At 36.4% G+C, this 19,939-nt stretch overlaps 1 long non-coding RNA gene across 2 annotated transcripts; it reads left to right on the top strand.

The window, feature by feature from the left end:
- The first annotated feature begins 5,523 nt into the window (after positions 1-5,523).
- On the top strand, positions 5,524-7,904 carry LOC107032463. Of its 2 annotated transcripts, none has more exons than XR_001458365.2 (2): positions 5,524-6,386; positions 7,472-7,904. It is a non-coding gene; the product is annotated as an uncharacterized LOC107032463 (long non-coding RNA). The 2 variants fall into 2 exon arrangements; XR_001458366.2 differs by having other exon boundaries at positions 7,463-7,904.
- The last annotated feature ends 12,035 nt before the right edge of the window (positions 7,905-19,939 follow it).

Genomic DNA, 19,939 nt, shown 5'->3' with positions numbered 1-19,939 from the left:
TTAATGAACTGAAAGTGTTCTTGTAACACCTCAAAAATTGAAAATTGGACAAGAAAAGGAAAGTATAGTTTTGGCAGTGAAGTAGTAACAACTAGTTCTACCTATGAACTATAGAAGGAAAATCATAGAAGCTAAGTTCAGTTTTTGAAATTTCATAATTTTGACAGGATGAACCATATGAATTTGGATGAGTCGTAGATGAAATTCTTAGAAACAATTCAAAGGAATGATTTAAAACCTCATGCATACATAAGAAAAAATCTAGTCATAATTGATTCTACGGGCCACAGATGAATTCCGTCGAAAGGTTCTACACTTTAGTAAAATTTTCGACTCAAAGTCGAGGACTACGGATGGGGTCTACGAACGGTAGAAAGGTCGACGACTCATAAAAGTGTCTTGTGGGAAGTAGGATAATTTTGGGCTTCTAAAGTTGGTTCTACAGTTGACCAGTACGGGCGATAAAAATTTCTATGTACCATAGGTCCCAACATAGATAACTCCGACAGTTGTTTCTTAAGGGTATTCGGGTCTGTTCCGTGCATTTAATGACTATACTGTATTTTGATAATGAATTTAACTCCTATAACTACCTTTCAATCCCTTAATCTACCAAAACCCTCTCATTCTCTGAAATTCACAAATGTCATCCATATTCATTCTCTCCAAACTCTCTTAAGTTTCAAGGAAGAAATCTAGGTTTAAACTTCAAGTGTCTTTTTTTATCCACTGCTCGTGGGTTTTGATCATCAAGGTATGTGGAAATTCACCAATGGATTCCATTCATCCATTGGGTCCCAAAAGATTTCCAAGTTTCAAAGTCAACATTAGAGTTTCATCCAAGTATCCGTAGGTCCTATTTTTATGTTTAATTATTTATTTTAATTTTATTATGAATTATTTGATTCAATTACACATTTTCCAATTGATTTCATATGGATCCATACATTGTTCATGATTTTGAATATGAATTTATGAAGAAAACCATGAACTTGTGAATGATGATTTATGAAAGCTATACATGATTTATGAAAAAAAATAAGCCTTGGTTCATTTTAGGTTATTAAGCCAACCCAGAATCATTCTATGTGAGAGAACCTTGGATCTCCTAGCATACTTATGCAAGTGTGTAAGATAGAAACAATACACAACAAGATCACATAATATTGGCTTTACCTCAAAGCCCTAACATCGATTACTATAAGGCATAGTCTCAAGCTTTACTTCCTACTATCATCTTTATAGCTAGATTTTAAGGTATTTAATTACATTCTTTATTAGTAGGTGATTCTAGTCATAACTGATCATAAATGTTCAATTTCATCTTTGCAAGTCATGATCCATCAATATTACTGTAATCTATTTTAGTTCACTTCTATGCGTTTCTAACCTTGAAAAATTATTACAAGTGACATTAATTTTAGAAGATGTGTCTTTTCTCTATTTAGGTTCTATCATTTCATGAAGAAGAATCGAATCATCATTTATTTTGCAAGGAACAAATTGATAATTCTGAAACAAAGTGGATTAAATAAATACAAGCCAAAGATTTGTTTCCCATACCAAACGTGCCGACTGGTAAACTTTAGTAGAACAAGAATGCATCACTTCCAAGCATTAATTGTTCAACTCACAAAAATGTTAAAGTAACGCTAGAAACAAATGATAATTTTTACACCAGTTTTATGCCTACACTGAAACATTGAATAGTTAGAAATTTTTAAAATGCTTGTCTTATTAGTTCTCTCTTATGTTTTAGCTGACAAAGGACATAGATTTATTCACTTGTTAAAATTTCTAATTTTTTATTTTTTTTTTAGGTAAGAGTAGATAAAATAAATTAATAATATTTCTCGTTCGTCATTTTAAAGCTTTTGGTTGCAATTATATAATATTTTAATACTTTAAAAAGGTGCGTGATAGAACTGTCTTCTCTATCTAAGCTATCGATGTTTATTATGAAGAGAATATACTTGGTGGAATTCTTAGTAGGTTGCCTGTGCGGTCTCTTCTTAGGTTCAAACATGTTTCAAAATTTTGAGGTACACTGATCGATTAGCCATATTTTAAGATGAAAAATCTCATTTATGCCAAGAAAGACCAAAGTTGCCAAAAAATTTTGTTCTACAAATTGCGCCCTAAGAAGTCTATATTTTCCATTTATTGTTGTTCGATATCATCTGCTCAACTAGTAGAGGATGTACGAGAATTGAAATTCCCTTTAAATATTGAACCAAGACATTGCGTAGTCTACTGTTGTTGTGACAGTTTGGTTATTAACAAGATTCATGAAAATAGCCATGCACGCCAAATACTTTTTCTATGGAATCAATTTTACTTCCCACTCCAGAATTTCCAATGGAGCAATTTCCATGTTTGGAATGTGTTTTGACTTGTCCACTAATGATTATAAAATATTAAAAATTCCCAATGGTGTAAGCAATTGTAGCAGAGTACCTGGTGAAGTTCTCGCACTAAAAAGTGGTTCTTGGAGAAAAAATTATTGAACATCCTCGTGAGATTTCTTATATGGTGCATGGTATGCATTCATTGGCATTTCTACATGGATCATTTCATTGGATTGGTAATTCAAAGAATTATTTTGTGGTTTCATTTGATATTTCCGATAAAGTGTATGGAGAAATATCATTACCAAAGAATATGAGCTTGATGCAGCATTAATATTCGCATTTCAGTATTGGATGGAACATTGTGTGCTTATACTAATGCGTATATTCAGGGCAACCACACTTTTACGTTATGGGTGATGAAAGATTATGGTCTTCACGAGTCTTGGCAAACAATATTTTCTATAGCAGATCCTGATATATGTATAGCCGCACAAAAATATACATTTGCATATGGTGAAGTGTTATTCTTATGCTTACATTGTGAATCTGGGGAAAACACATATAGGACACAAAGAGGTTCCTTTACATTATTGTCTCATGGTATCCTTCAGAATGGATTTGCTTTTACAGAAAATTTGGTCTCTCCAAATTAGTTACTTAGTATTTGCTTAAGTTTGATTGAAATAACTTTTCCTTTTTTTTCCTATCATGTTATAGTCTCTTATTTTAATTTTTAATCTATTGTTCAAGAATTTTCTATTTCAAGTTATATTTAGCAAAGATTTGTTTATTTACTTCAACTTATATTTGCCAAAGCTTTGTTTATTTATTGTTCTAAGGTAAGAACATGAGCCATTTATTTTATAATAAAGAAGCGGTTCAATATATTAATATCAGTTAGTAGGGAGATATTTTATTCATGTACTAAGTTTACTTTGGTGTTATGTTTTTATCAAAAATCTGTAATATTACTCTTACTATTGTGTACACACATAAACAAATTCTTCTCTAGCTATAATTTTCCATTTAAACAACCTCTTTCCATTAACATATTAAGTATAACCTAAAGTTAGAAAAAGTATGAAATAGTAATAAATATATCCGATGCATTGAAAAAGTTCTAAGTATAGGTTCTCAATTAAAATTATCATGGTCAATCACAAGAGATAATATAAATCTGACTTTGTATGAGACCTCATGGGAATATCTTTATTACTAGTTTTGGGTCCCATGCATTGCATGTGTATTTCATGCTAATTAAAGAAATTTGAAATGATATAAATGACATTAGAATGTCTATTATAAATATATGAAATCTGAAGAAGATATGTTAGTACAAAGTGACAAATATATCATTATTAAATACTTTTATGAGTTAGCATTACCACTTCATGGATTTCAAACAGTTTATTAAAATTGCTATGTTTCATGATTAAAATAACCTTTCGGGCTCTACAAAATTCAATTTTAACCAATTTATATTGAAAAGACATGCCCTTCCCTTCTCAAATTTACCACTGGCCCAACTTGATGAAATCAACATTGAATTGGTATGAACTTTTAATATGAGAATACTTAAGAGTCTAATTGTAGGTTCTTATTACTTATGTGTCACACCCCAAGTCAAGAGGGGCCTTACAGACACCTAGTGAATGCTCTCTTTTGAACTCTTACTTTTATTATCTTGTATGATGTATGCTAAGTGCATTGTGTAGGGCCTCTCGGAACTCTATATGTAATTTTATGGCTACAATTCACTTTGGATCGTGATAAATTTGATATTTAGAGCACAATGTTTAGAAATATCCTAGGACGTCTCATTAGCTATTCCGAGTAAAGTCTTGTTCAAGAGTGTGAAGCATGCCACATTTATATATAAGAGGCTATAAGATCCATAAGAAATTTCTCTCTTTCATCATTCTAAAGTCATGTTATAGATTATAAATCTATGTCTCTCTCTTAATCTTTTTTAGATACTTTAAGATATGACCCCTTGAAAAGCACAAGTTTGGAGGAATTTGAATTAAAATGTGGAACAAGAAGTACTAAAACGTGGAACAAGAAGTACCTCAATCTCCTCAAGGAGGTCCACAAGTTCCGACTGACCCTTTGGCCAGGCAAGTGGCAAATGCAAAGTTTAGGGATCGTTTTCAAGTATTGGATCAATCCATGATAACCCAAGACAATAGAGAGGTTGTGGTCCATGTGAACCTAAATGTGGATACTATGACAACTAGAGTGGGAGACTTCACTATCATGAATCCCTCGAAATTTCATAGTTCCAAGGTTGTGGAAGATCCTCAAGAGTTTATTGATGTGGTATACAAGGTGTTGATGATCGTAGGAGTGGAGATAGTGGAAAATGCGAAATTGACCTCTTATCAACTTAAGGGTGTTGCTCAAGTGTGGTTCAAACAATGGAAGAAAGAGAGGGCAGAAGGAAGAGGGGGCAGTTGATGCGGGTCCTGTTGATTGGAAAAAGTTTAAGGTTGTTTTTTGATATACTGTGAGTTTACGATATTTTTGATGAATTTCACTTAGAGATTGGTTGTGTCTTGGGATATTTGATTATTAGAATTAATGTTTTTATGCAATTTTTTACTGGAATTGTTCGGTAGCGGTTGACAGAAAACTGGATTAAAAAGAGCAGCAAATGGCACAATGAGGACAACGAGGGACCGTAGGTCTAATGACTGTTGACATCCAATTCTAACCCTTCTCCAAATAAATTAACCTTGGAGCTTCATTAATTTTGTACGCTTTATAATAATTAGCTTTATAAAATTCAAAATATTTTTCAAGTTATTTTAAAGTAATTTTGGTAGCTTTTATAATTTTTTAAATAATAAACATGTCTTTTATATAATTAGTTTATTTTGTAAATATTCGAAGATAATCTCAAAAAGATTTTAATTTTAGTAAGTATTTTATTTAATTAGTTTAGTTTTAATTAAGCTTATAGTTTTGAGTTATTAGTTCATATTTAAGTTAATTATTTTGTTTCGTTAAAATTAAGAAGCTCGTAAATTAATTATACTAATTCGTCTTATTTAATTTTAGTCGAATTCACTAAATAAATTCAATTTGACAAATTCTTAGTTTATACTTTTTCAGTTTTGCTCCATCTAAATTTGGTTAATTTTTTTCAATTACCAAGCCCATTTTTGTTTTCTTCAAATCAGTCCCAGCAGCAGCCCACTCCCATATTCTCCCTCTAACCTAGCCAAAATCCTTCTTCTTCCACTAATTCCAAAGAAGGGCCAACCTCAGCCAACCCATCCTTTAACCCATCCCACCTCTTCTTTTTTCTTCAGAAGAAGATCCTTGAGACACGTATTCACAACAGCAAACGCAGAATCCAGAACAATGTCACGTTCTTCGTTTTACTTTTTCACACGAACTCAATGAAAAGAAGCCCATAAAATCTCGATTCCAAGAAACTCAAGCCCACGTCGAGCAGCCCAGCAAGGTTGCGACCCCGCCCGCCTTGCCCATGTTGTATTCCCCAGTACGATAGTACTGTTCCCAGAAGAGAAAAAACAACACATCTCTGTTCTTGGGGTCGTGAGATCGAGTCACGTCTCACCCCAAGGACGATCGAAACGATCGGGCCATCCATTTCCCTTTCCACTTTCGGAGTGGGTTCAAATGGCAGGTAAAAGTTTGTTCGCCCAAAACAGTGAAAGATCTCTGGGCGTTTGAATTTGGAATGGGCCTCGAAACTAGATATTTTTCGTCTCCCCCCCCCCCCTGGAAATGAAAACCTTAAGAATCTCCTATATATTTCTCTTCTGCTTCATGGTGAGAGGGGGATTTTTTCTTTTGGATAAGAAACTTTTTTGAGGAAGTTGAAAAAAAAACATAGAAAAATATAGAAAATTTGGATCGAAGTAGAAATAAGAACGATAGTTTTGTATTCTTCGAGTTTCTGAGCCACTGTTTGGAGTTCGAGTTTCTCGTCATACCTTCACTGTTGGTGGTGGAATAGTTCGTTTCTAGCTCGTGGTTTTGTTCCAATTTCGCTACCTTAAGAAGGTAAAAAACCCTCCTTGAATTTCGCTCGTTTAACTTCCGATTCTTCTGCATTTCTTCTGTATATGTGTTCAACTGAGACTTCTCAATCTGGATTGAAATCATATTTGTTTGGTTTGCTGAAGTATACTTAAGCGTATTTAAAGTTTCGTTCATAGTCTTTGTTCTGTTTTGAGTTGTGTTTTTTTTGATGTTTAAGTTAATTCAGCTGTTATATTTTTTTGTTTATTTATTATTATTATTATTATTATTTTAATCAACCTTTAAGGGGTTTTGACGTAAGGTAAAGCTTTGAGTTTTCATGAATATCTTGCAATATGGAAACTGATTTTAGTTTTGAAGTATATGTTTTGGATTTCTTTGGTTTCTGATGGATGTTTGGTCGTTCAATGGTCAATAGTTTTTCATTTAAGACCCGTCTGTATGAAGCTTGTTGAGTTTAAGCTTTCTTGGCTCATTGAATTTAAGTTACTTTCTAGTCGATTAGTTTGTGTTAAATCTGTCTAGTTTAGTTTGATCTCATTATTGGAGGATTTTTTTTTTTGGAGAGTTGTCAAGCCATTGTTTGAAAATTAGGAAGTTATTGTTATGCCATTAGCTTGTTTATCTATTTTCAGTCACTAGTGTTGAGTGTTATTTATTTTTGCCAAGTTCAGTGGATATCTTAAATTTGCTCAAGATTTGCTGTTACTGTAGCAAATTTGGGGGGCGTTTAGTTGGGTTTTGTTCATCCCAAACCGTCCTCTTAGAACTATGTCTTTAAAGTGGAAAAGGGAAAGTTTGATTAACTAGCTTCTAATTTTCGAGCATGAACATGTGTTGAAATGTGTTAAAGTTACTGTCAAAATGTGTTGTTGTCATGCCATTCTAATGTTTGGTCTTCCTATAATTGAATAATGTAATAGTATTTGGGAATTGCTGGCTTTATTGTTCAACTTAGTTCCTTGTCGTACATTAGCCTCCTTCAGTTCATTATTATCCTATGAGTATTAATCTCTCTTATCATAGAGTTACAGTTTAAGATGTTACCATCGAATACTAATTTCCACTCTCTTTATTTGCATGTAAATCTGCTTGAGTTTATCAAGAGATCTTTCTTCCCTGCATTTCGAGAGAGCCGTTAAGGCTCGAATCCTTTATTGAGTCGTCCAATCAATAGAATTTAAGAGAAATTTCATGATTCCGGCGTATAGGTTTTCGAGTCAGAAAATTCGAAACATGGTCAAGAAGTTGAAGATTTTGGGTCGAGAAGGCTAAATTTATTTTCTAATTTTTTATTTTGTTATCTTTGGGCCTAAGACCTTATTCCTTTTATCATCATTGTATAGTTAGAAAATTTGGGCAGGTGAAAATGGGACAAAAACCCAAGACATAATGGGTCCAAATACCGGTCCAGACGGACATAAACCGGATTGGACCCAATTCTCTCTCTCTCTGTCTATCTCTCTTTTACTTTATCGTGTATTTATTTGTTGTTAATTGTCATTAGTTTTAGGGATAAAAATTCAATCCCATTCAAGACGCTATTTCGTTTTAACGACTTTATTAAATGAACCAAGTATAAATAAATTTTAAACAAATTTTGCAAGTCAAATATCACTTAGCTAGTAAATTAATACTTCACTTACAAATAAATTCTAAGTAAATTTTTATCTCAAAATTAAGTTAGATATTTTAGCCAAATAAGTTAGTTGTCGGATAATCGCAAGTTATAGAATATTTTAGGTGTCATAAAAACTTTGCTAAAATACTAATAAGAACCCCCGAACCTCTTGAAAGTTTTAACTAGATTTATTGTTTTAATCTTTTGAAAACAGAGGTTTCTTGATTTTCCTAAAGTTAAGTGGCAACTCTATAAAACAAGTCTAAAAACTAAAATAATTTTTTTCCGGAAGAAATAAAATAGAATCACGACTCTTTTGGGGACTTGAAAGATTCTAACCTTAAAACTAACATGTTTGACTATGTTTAAATAATTGTTTACTTGTTTTCTTTATCGTAACATTAAACTGTTGCATTTCATGACATCGACTCCACCAAATGGCAAATAGAATGCATTACGACAAAGGCGGTTACGTGGCTTACCACGACTGTCCTTCAGAAAAAACAAAAGTCTAATTTTTGGAAATAATAAACGAAGAGTTGGCTTGCAGTCATCCAACATCGTTTATTAGATTAACCCCGTTGTTTGTCCAACTCGGGTAATCATCACTTCTAAACCGATTCCAATCAACCTAGGATAAAGCAAAACCAAAACCGAATCTAAGCATTAGCCTAAGACTACTTAATGCCCAAGGCTTATTCAATCCATTAGTGAAACTGCCACAATCATGTCCAAGGTATCCGACCTAACGACATATCATATTATTCGACATGTGAAGGATGTGTGTGTGGAAACCTGATTTGGGTGCAGAGAAACTTAATCGGGTTTTTGTTTTGTAGGTATGGATCTTTTTCTTAAGTTTGAAATGGTTGTAGAAGCCCCAACTTTAATGAAAATGTGGTACAACGACCCTGACGGGGATCACAGAAGAACCCTCAACAAATATGTGTGTGCTTTAACTAAACTACTCAACATGGCTAGTTGGCCTGAACTCATTAAAGTCCTCACAGGATATTAGGATAACGAAAAAATGATGTTCTGATTTGGAACCGTAAAAATTACCCCGACAATTGAAGAAGTTCTAGACTGCAAGCATCAATACAGTTGGCACACGGTTAGAGAGAAGAGTAAGGAAACAATAAGACATCTTGATCCCTATTAAGCCTTATGTCAAAGATATTACAAATTTGCTTGGATTGGGAAGGGATTACGCCTATTGGGCCTAAGATTCTGGTATCTCGTTTATGCACCTCTACGTTAGATTTGGGAATGCAAGCTTCTACGCAAATTATGATCAACAGTTCATGGTTACCTACAGGGAATGGATTGAAATCTGACCCTTAGAGTTCACCGTCGTGCTATTGGGTACTATTGGTTTTTTCACACGGCCTGAGCCTAAGAATTAACACTTGAGTGATGATGCTTTCACACGCTCTATTCAACGGGCTTCAGAATCAAGGGCAAGTGAAGTATTATCCCATTTATCCCGTCATTTTTTTAGATATGTACCGAGCTTTAGGAAAATGCAAAGAGGGGCATCTCTACTTACAAGATTGTAACCTACTCCTTTGATGGTGGATTTTAAGTCATTTGGCGAAAGTCCATTACACTCAGAAACTGCATACCCTTGATGACAAGAACACTCTCAGGGATTTGACCGATATGCTATTTTGGCAAACCCTGGGAAACCGAAAGACTAAATAAGATGGGCCCAGATCTTTTCCAAGTGAAGGGAAGAAGATCTCCAATGGATGCTCGATTGCTTTATCTCAAAGGACACCATTGTGGGGGGCCATAGAAAACTCGTCCTTCTACTACCAGGTTTCCGGGGAATCCGTTCTTATGCACCCTTCCGAGTTCTAAGACAGTTTGGAAGGAAAAAAATCATGCCTCGAGAGGCGTGCCATCAGGCCTACATGTATTACATTGGGGACGATAGAGTGGATGACGCCACAGAAATGCTAAAGGAGTTGAAAGGGGCCAAGCTAATGAACAAAGACACCATTGCTCAAGACCGGTTTGACGCTGGATATGATGAATCTTACAAGATTTAGTTGACAAGATATATACAAAGTATCTCCTCTCCAGTACTAAACAGTTGCCGGAGCGTAGACGACAAAGAGGCCAAAACAGTGATCGAACTAGGAGAGGTGAAGTGTGAAACTCAAGAAATTCATGACAAATTTCTCCAAAATCAATGTGTCCTTGAGAATTCAACTTAGGAATTTGAAAAACTAAGGCGCAATTTTGATGAGCTTGACTTATGGGTCAAAGATAAGTTAGATGGGATGTAATACGAGGATTGGGAAGAAAAAGGATGTCGTAGCGAGGGTTACCTGCTGATGCTACAATACACGTTTCAACAATACAAGACACAGGAGAGCAGCACATAAGCACGACCATCAGTAATGGCATAGTGGATTTCTCCCTTGTGTGGGTTTCTCTATATGTATTTCTGTCATTATCAACCCCTGTATGGGCTTGCCTTTCTTGTATTTCAGTACGTTTTTTTTAATGACCCATGCATGGGCCCGCCCTTTGTATTTTGTTCCCTATTTTCTCCACTTACTTATATATGTTTCGAACATTAACTATTATATGTGAAATTAGCTTAGGGGGTAATTAAATGGTTCAATTCCATGCATACATCCTTCAAATTAGCTATTCCTACCCATGGCACAAAAGGGTCCCCTACCTGTTTAGGACGCGATATATTGTTTTTCACTGTTTAAGTGATCTGTTTCTTTGAATTAGGACATTGTTAACCCACTCCTTTTCAAAAAATTCAGAAAAAGTACATACAAGTCACTATAACAAAATGTCTGACCAAAATTCACGAGTCTTTAAGTTTCTCAACCAAAAAATAAATTCCTAGTATCCAGATCCTAAACATTATTCTATCATCTCAGGTAAGGTAAAATCACTGCTATGGATAAAGTCATGAACACAAATATTGAAGCAACCGAAGAGGATTTACAGTTTCTGAACAGGGTCTCCATGAAACAATAGTTAAGCGGTTCGAAGTAGAGGTCGTGGCCTCAACCTTTAAAGCTTCAAACTCGCCACTAGAAGAGGATCTGGCGGCTAAGACATTGAAACACGTTATTCCAGAAAAAGAGATGATCGACATGCACAGGTTTCACGAAAAGTATTGATATGAAACTCTCATTGAGAATATTAAGTTGAAGGACATTGAAAAAGATTTTGAGGAAGCGATTGCCAGCATACCCTCATTCCAAGGACGTTTGGCAGAAGGGGACAAGAAAGTCAGTCTGGAAGCATATCTTGAAGAACACCAAATACGGATGGAAGTCATTCTGTGCGCCCTCATTTATGAACACTTTTGGGATGAGCGTATGATGAAGCCAATAGAGAGAACATCTTCCCGAATCGGATTAGGGGACATCCGCAAGACCTGTGAGTGTCATCCTTACCAGAAAGGGAACACAATAGAGGAGTGCATGGATTTTAAGAATGTGGTACGGTACCTACTCGATATTGATAGTGTCACGAACAGATGGGGTGAGAGTGTTATCATTGTGTATGATGAACCGAGGTTCAACATACCAGTCATTGAGAAAATTGAGTTATACCATTGCTCCTTCACGCCCTTCACAAAAACAATGTTGTAAGTCTACTCGCAGCTGGTTTGAAACGGGGTCTTTGCCTCTCTACATAAGGACGTGGGAGTGTTTTATTCCCTTTGAAATGAAGTTAGAAAGCATTTCCCCTACCACCAGGCCACTGATCATAGCATTGAAATATGCCTTGCATTTTTCAACGACGTGGAATCCCTCGTCAGTATGGGAAAGATTCAAAATGAGTTTGTTCTGTGTGACTAATGCAGTGGCAAAGAGAGGAATGGTCAAGATGGAATCACCTTTATATTTACAAGCCTTTGTTTGTTTTTCAATTTCCTTGTAACCGTCGAAGATGATGAATGAATAAAAACAAGTGTTTTCTTTTGTATTCGAACTACGTAGGGCCTGAATTCTTCTTGTGAGATACGTAGCCAGTCTTTCAAAGACCCGGCCCCTATCTTTCAAATTTTTACTCTCCCCCTTTAATTCTACAAGGAAATATGAGTCTTAGATCAATGGATGGTGAAAGAGATGCAACAAAAAGACCTTAGATCAACATGAATTAACCTTGCTAAGATAATCCCAAATTAAAACGAGCAAACTATTACTACTTCAAAAAACCATTTTCACCTTCACTCGTGGTTCGGAATGTCCTCAAACAAAGCAACTTTTGTGTGTGTACATGCTCTCTATGTGATATTTCGTATTATGTATTTGAACTCAAACTTACAAATTTGCCTTTGAGTTATTTTCCTTCTGAAGGTACTTAAAGCTGGTTTGTGTTTATATGTTCGCTGGTCATCCTTACTTCACAAGATCTAAAGGCCATATAGATTTCTTTCCCGTTCTAATTTCATATAAATAAAAATCAATGATGGGTGATAACAATAAAGAAATTAGCTTGACCAACGTTGTGGTGGATCAACCTCCCCCTCAAAATACCAACCACCAAACAGCTCCACCCCCACAAAACCAAAACACATATAACCTCCAAACGCCCCTCAATCACGAAAATCAACAGACCAATCTCCAAACATTCCCTCAAAATTACCAAACCACTCAGAATGCCCCAAGTCCCTCTGTTGCTTCACCTCTACCTTGAAAAACCACTTTCCAAATTCCCATTCCCAATGAGCACGATGTGAATGGTTCTGAGCTCGACCATTATGAAGATCAAGAAAGGGAATGGAGGTTGAAGGAAGAGGCCGCAAAGTTGGATATAATGGAAGAAATCCAGAAGGCAATGAAGGAGTTGCAATGTGTTTCTGAGGTCGCCCACTTGAACTATGAGTATCTATGCATTCATACGACTTTGGACTTCTCAGAAGGGTTCAAGATGCCCAAATTTGACACTTTCTTTTAGCGCATCTAGGGGACTACTATGACGAGCTTGTGGGAGTTGGAAGAGATAAAGTTGTATTGATGCTGCTCTTTAGCCGAAGTCTGAGCGGAGAGGCTCTGGAGTGGTTCACATCCCACAAAACAACGCAGTGGTCTAGCTGGAATGCCCTGGCGAAGGACTTCATTGAACGATTTGCTTACAACATGGAGATTGTCCCTGATCGTTATTCCCTAGAAAAGATGAATCAGAAAGCCAATGAAAGCTATAGAGAGTTTTTTTATCGATGGCGAAAGGAGGCGGCTAGAGTTCGGCCTCCTATATCTGAATAAAAAATTGTTGAAGTATTTGTGCGGGTTCAGGAACCCGAGTATTATGAAAGAATCATGTTTTACGTTGGATGAAATTTTGTTGAGATAGTTAAGGCAGGTGAGACTATCGAAGATGGATTGAGAACCGGGAAGATTGCCCGTGTTGCTACCTCACCCGGATCCTCGAGTTTGCTGAAAAAGAAAAGAGAAGATGTGTCTATTATCTCTTATGAAAGGAAGAAAACCCCAAGGAGATCCTCCTCGTACCAAGGTCGTTCTCGACCATCAAAAAGATCATACTTGGCTTGTTTTACACAAGATGATTATCAAAGTGCCTTTCTCCCAGTTATTAAAATACTCCCCTTCCCAGTTATCAAACTCCACCTCCTATCTACCAAAATTCCTCTCAAGCTTACCAAACTCAATCTCATCAATACCAAATCGTTGATCCAAACTGCGATCCCCATCATCCATGATTTGAGAAAAAACCGGCCAGAACTTTTACTCTTCTCATCGAAGGTCGAACAAAGATGTTTGAGCGGGTAGCTACGGCAGGTAATATCAATCTAGTGGGGCCCAAACCGGTGGAAACTAGCTCCAGTATAATAGACCTGATCAGAAGTTTGCATATCACTCCAGTATTATTGAACATGATATTGAGGATTGTATTAATCTCAAGCACAAGATCAGAAGTTTGCATATCACTCCAATATTATTGAAAATGGTATTGAGGATTGTATTAATCATAAGCACAAGATCTAAGATCTGATTTACCATAAGTTGGTCTCCCTCCAGACAGTCACACCCAATGTTAAAAGTAATCCTTTTCCAAATCATGGGGGCGTCACTATCAATATGGTAGAGACAGATGACGATTGGGACATGACAAAGGCGATAGTTCTTATCCTTCATGATGAACTGGAAGAGGTCGTAGCTTAATTGAGCATCAAAGAGAAGAACGAGTTTATGATAATGATACCCGAGAAAGTTGTTGTATTGGTGCCAATAGAAACTCCTGCTTGGCCATTGTTTGTGATTGAAACTGCTACTGCTCAAGGTATGACTAGGTTTAGTAGATGTTACACGACGTAAGACCTTGCTATGAGGACATAAAAGTAAGAAAGCAAAAAGGCTGATAATTGAGGTTAAGGCTGAAGAGTTTTGGAGGAAGATATAGCCAAAGGACTATTCGATTGTGAAGCATCTAGAGAAGACTCCGACTTAGATTTTTGTGTGGGCTTTGTTGATGAGTTAGCAGCTGCATAGGCAAGCCCTGATGAAAACTTTGGAAGACACGTATGTGCCTGTGGGAACAAACAGAGACAATGTAGTGGCCATGATCAACCAGGTTATCCGAGGAGATCGAATCAACTTCTGTGATGAAGAGTTTCCCTTCGAAAGGGGGATGCATAACAAAGCTTTGTATGCTACCATTGCGTGTCAACAAAGGATTATAAACCACGTCTTAGTTGATGATGGATCCGGTCTCAACATCTGCCCACTATCGACTCTGAGGCAGCTAAAGTTTTACTTGGGAAATCTTAAGCATTACCAAGTCAATGTGAGGGCTTTCAATGTGGTGCAAAGAGATACACTTGGGCAGTAAACTTGATCATTCACATGGTCCTGCAGAGTTCAATGTAGAGTTTCAGGTGTTGGACAACAACACTAGCTACAACCTCCTTTTGGGAAGGTCGCTCATCCACATGGGTGGGGCTTTACCTTCTACCATTCACTATCTTATGAAGTTTGTTTGGAAGGAGCAAGAATTAATTATGTACGGTGAAGGAAGTCAATACAATGGGCATTCACCAATCATTGATGAAGCCTTTCGAGGCTGCAATTCTACATGGTGGAGCCGATAAACGCCAGCAGTGAAAATTTGGCTCTACAGCTTCTTTTGCCCTCAGTATAAAAGATGATTGCTACAACAATGCTCCAGAATGTATTCGATCCAGATAGTGAATTGGGAAGGAATTTCCGAAGGATTGTCGAGCCCATCCAAATTCCCGCCAGAGGAGCAAGTTTCAGTTTGGGGTACATCCGCGTAGATGATAAAGCTGAAATGAATAGCAAAAATGGTGATAGAGCACTGGTCAGGCCAATCCCTCATATGAACCAATCATTTACTGTTCGAGAGTATGCCGACAATGATGGCCTTGGGGAAGGAATCTGGGGCATTTTTGAAGAAATTGATTTTGTCATAGAGGATGAGGTTGAGATGTACGGTATCCTCGATGCTAAGCCAGGGGAACTGCTACAAAACTAGACCTCCACGCCAGTCTTGATTCCTCGAACATCTTGGTAGAAAGGACATATGATTATGCCTATTTTAAAAATCAGTGGTATTACATAAGAGGCCCAAGACCCACCATTTTGCAGTCTCTTTAATCATTTGAATTTTGAAATTCCCTCGTAATGTTTAAAAAGGAAACATGACCCTTCGCCATGGACAAAGTTTGCGTTTGTTTTTCCATTTGAATGAAAGCCTCTTTTATTTAAAATTCTTTTATTTGCTTATTAGCTATATTTACTATCCTAACTTTATTTGTTTATAATCTCAGTAATATTAATTTAAAACCTGTCAATGGCATGTCTTGTTACGACCCAAATGAACAAAATGAGGTAGGTGATGACAAAGTTAAAGCATATGAAGAAGAAACTGAGGTTCCAGAACATGTTGATGAAGAGTTTCGGCAGTATTAGAATCAACATAAGCCAAATTTGGAGGAAACTGAGATTGTGAATCTTGGAGGTCAAAATCAATGTCCATGTGAATGAAGCTCAAAGAAGAGACCTAATTAGTTTGCTTAGTGAGTACATTGATGTATTTGTCTTAGTTTATAGTGATATGCTAGGGTTAAGTACGAATATGGTGTCCCATAAATTTCCGATCAATCAAGGTTTCAGCCCAGTAAAACAAAAGACTCAAAAGTTTAAGCCCGAGTTAAGTTTGAAGATTAAAGAAGATATTATCAAACAAATCGAGTCTCAATTAGTGGAAGTGACGCAATACACAACATGGTTGGCCAATGTTGTACCGGCTGCCAAGAAAGATGGGAAGATCAGAATTTGTGTCGATTATAGAGATCTCAACAAAGCAAGCCCAGAAGATAATTTCCTGTTGCTGAACATTCATATTCTAATCGATAAATGTGCTAAGAATGAGATGCAGTTGTTTGTGTATTGTTACACAGGTTATCACCAGATCCTGATAAATGAAGAAGATGTAGACTTTCATTACACCTTGAGGTGTATATCATTATAGGGTGATGTCATTTGGTATTTAAAATACAGGTGATACTTATACGAGGGCTATGAATACCATTTTTCATGATATGATTCATAAGGAGATTTAGGTGTATGTGGATGACGTCATAATCAAATTCCACGAGAGTTCGGATCACTTGACTCACGCAAGGAAATTCTTTGATCACCTACATTGATACAACTTGAAGTTAAAAGCCGCCAAATGAAATTTTGGGGTGCAAGATGGCAAGTTGTTTGGATTTATAGTTAGCAGAAGGGGAATTGAGCTTGACCATTCCATGATCAAGGCGATTCAGAAATTACTGCCTCCAAAGATGAAGAAGGAAGTGATGAGTTTCTTGGGAAGGTTGAACTACATTAGTCGGTTCATATCTCAATCCACCGTTGTGTGTGATCTCATCTTCAAGTTATTGAAGAAAGATTCTTTGGCAAAGTGGACCGGGGAATGTAAGACTGCTTTTGATGCCATCAAAAATTATTTTTCCAATCCACCAGTGTTGGTTCCTCCGCGAGAAGGGAGTCCGTTGTTGATATATTTATCTTTCTTGGATAACGCATTTGGATGCGTGCTTGGTCAACATGACAAGACACGGAATAAGGAGCGAGCAATTTATTATATATGTAAGAAATTCACTCCGTATGAATCTCGTCATACTCTTTTGGAAATAATATGTTTCACTTTAACTTGGATTTCTCAGAAGTTGAGACATTATTTGTCTTCTTATTCCGCATACCTCATTTCTAGGATGGACTCGTTGTAGTATATTTTCCAGAAAGCGATGCCGACCGGAAAGTTGGCAAAATGGCAGATGCTTTTTAGTGAATTTGATATTGTGTATGTGACCCAGAAGGCGATAAAGGACAGAAGACTTAGTTGATCACCTTAAGGAAAATCCAGTTGCTGAAGAGTATGAACCGCTTATGACTTATTTCTCCGATGAATTGATTTGTGGGTGAAGCCATTTCTGAAGCATACCCGGGTTGGAGAGTATTCTTTGATTGAGTGGCAAATCACCAAGGAAGAGGTATTGGAGCAGTCCTAGTGTCAGACCAACACTATCCTATGGAGGCTAAATTCCAATTTGATTGCACTAATAACATGGCTGAATATTAAGCATGTATTCTTGGGTTGAAGATGGCCATCAATATGAATGTTCATGAGCTTTCGGTTATTGGAGATTCAGATTCTTTTTATCAGGTTCAAGGATAATGGGATGTGAAGAACCCGAAGATCACATCGTATGTACAAAATATATACAGAAGTTGTGTCAAAGATTTCGCAAGATTAAGTTCAAACACACTACCAGAACACATAATGGGTTGGTCGATGCTCTTGCCACCATCGCTTTAATTATTAAACATCTAGATACTTCCTATATTGATCCTTTAGATATAGATGTAAAGGAGCAGCTAGTCCATTGTTCACATGTCGAAGCGGAAACAGACGGTCTGCCGTGGTATTTTGATATAAAGAAGTATATGGAAATTAGAATTTATCCTGAGAATGCCACGTTAAACCCGAAGAATTCGATACGTCGTATCGCCCTGAATTTCTTTCTTAGTGGGGAAATCATTTATAGGAGGAATCCAGATTTACATCTTCTCAGAAGTTTTGATGCTATCAAAGTTTCAAAGCTTCATTAACAAATACATGCTCGAGTCAGAGGTACGCACATGAATGGACTCGCTCTAGCAAAGAAGATCCTACGAGCTAGTTATTTTTGGATGACTATGGAGCAAGATTGTTGCAAGTTTGTATAGAAATGTCATAAATTTCAACTGCACGTTGATTTGATTCGAGTGCCGCCTCACGAACTCAATGCTATGAGTTCATTTTGGCCATTGGTAGCTTGGGGCATGGATGTCATTGGTCCAATAGAGCCATCAACCTCTAATGGAAACAAATTTATTTTGGTTGCCATTGACTACTTCACCAAGTGGGTGGAAGAAGCTTCGTATAAGTCGGTGACTAAAAACGTTGTAGATGATTTTGTTCGCAATAATATTATATGTAGGTTCAGAGTAAAAGAATTCATCATTACTGATATTGGTGCAAATCTCAATAGTTACTTGATGAGAGATATATGTGAGCAGTTTAAGATTACTCATCGAAACTCAAATGCTTATCATCCTCAAATGAATGGAGATGTAGATGCCACCAATAAGAACATCAAGAAGATTATGAGTAAAATGATTTACAATCACTGAGGTTGGCACGAGATGTTTCCATATGCTTTGTTGGGATATCAAACGATTGTTAGAAAGTCAATTGGAGTTACTCCGTACTTGCTAGTATACCGAACAGATGTAGTCATACCTGCTGATGTTGAGATACCCTCCTTAGGAATCATCCTTGAAGCTGAGTGGGTCCGTAAGCGGATTTATAAGTTAACCTTGGTTTATGAGAAGATAATGGTCGTTGTTTGTCATGGTCAACTATATTGACAGAGAATTCTTCGTGATTTCTACAAGAGAGTTAGAGCAGAATTTTCAAAATCGGTCAGTTGGTCCTTAAACGCAATTTTCCTCATAAGGATGAGTACAAAGGGAAGTTTTCACCGAATTGGAAAGGATCTTACATGGTTCTCAAAGTATTATCTGTAGGTGCTTTGATCCTATCGGAGATGGATGGCACTGCATGGACAAAACCAATCAACTTAGATGTTGTCAAGAGATATTATGTGTGAAGATTTAGTTTCTATTTTCGTCATTTACCTCTATTCGTTATGTTTTTTCTTGTAGCTTCTTTGTTTAAAATTGTATCCCTCTTGTAATGAACTATGTCTGACCTGAATTCTCAAGAATGCGATACATAGGCATCCTTTGTCGGCCTCGGTCGATTTTCTTTGTAAATTTCTTATTATTTTTAGCCTTTGAGGGGGAACTACGTTTGACCTGATTCATGCCTCAATGGTATATATAGGCGCCATCAAGATTCGGTCATATCTCCTGTAATATTTCTATTTCTCTTTACAATATAAATTGGGGTAGAATTTTTGAGAGGCACTAAAAAATTCTCAAGAAGAAGATTTTTCTCAACAAGTCAAGACTAATGTTACTTTGAGCTTACAACTGGGAAAATTTTTTTTAGATTATCTCAAAAATTCCGTGACTGGCCCACCATCTGTTAACTGGGACAGAAATTTTGAGGATAACCTCAAAATTTCAAACTAGGTCTATAGGCAGTCTAGATCAACCTAAATGCTTTCCAGCAAATAATCATATAGACCTCCAAGCATCAGACTCAAAGAAGTTTGCTCGGCCTGACGTGACATGATATTTGGCAATTACCTTTTCCAAACACTATTTTTGAAAATTTATTTTCATAAAATTTTTCCTTTATATTTTTTCTATTTTTGCATAAAATATTTTGTCTTATCTATAAGAGTCGGGAGATCAGAAAAATCAATCGATGATAGAAGGATAAGGATCAGACTACCGAAGAAATCGAT

The sequence above is a fragment of the Solanum pennellii genome, chromosome 10 (genome assembly GCF_001406875.1).
Source record: "Solanum pennellii chromosome 10, SPENNV200".
Taxonomy (NCBI): Eukaryota; Viridiplantae; Streptophyta; class Magnoliopsida; order Solanales; family Solanaceae; genus Solanum; species Solanum pennellii.
The sequence above is the reverse complement of the archived record's forward strand: the minus strand, read 5'-3'. Positions and strand labels throughout refer to the sequence as shown.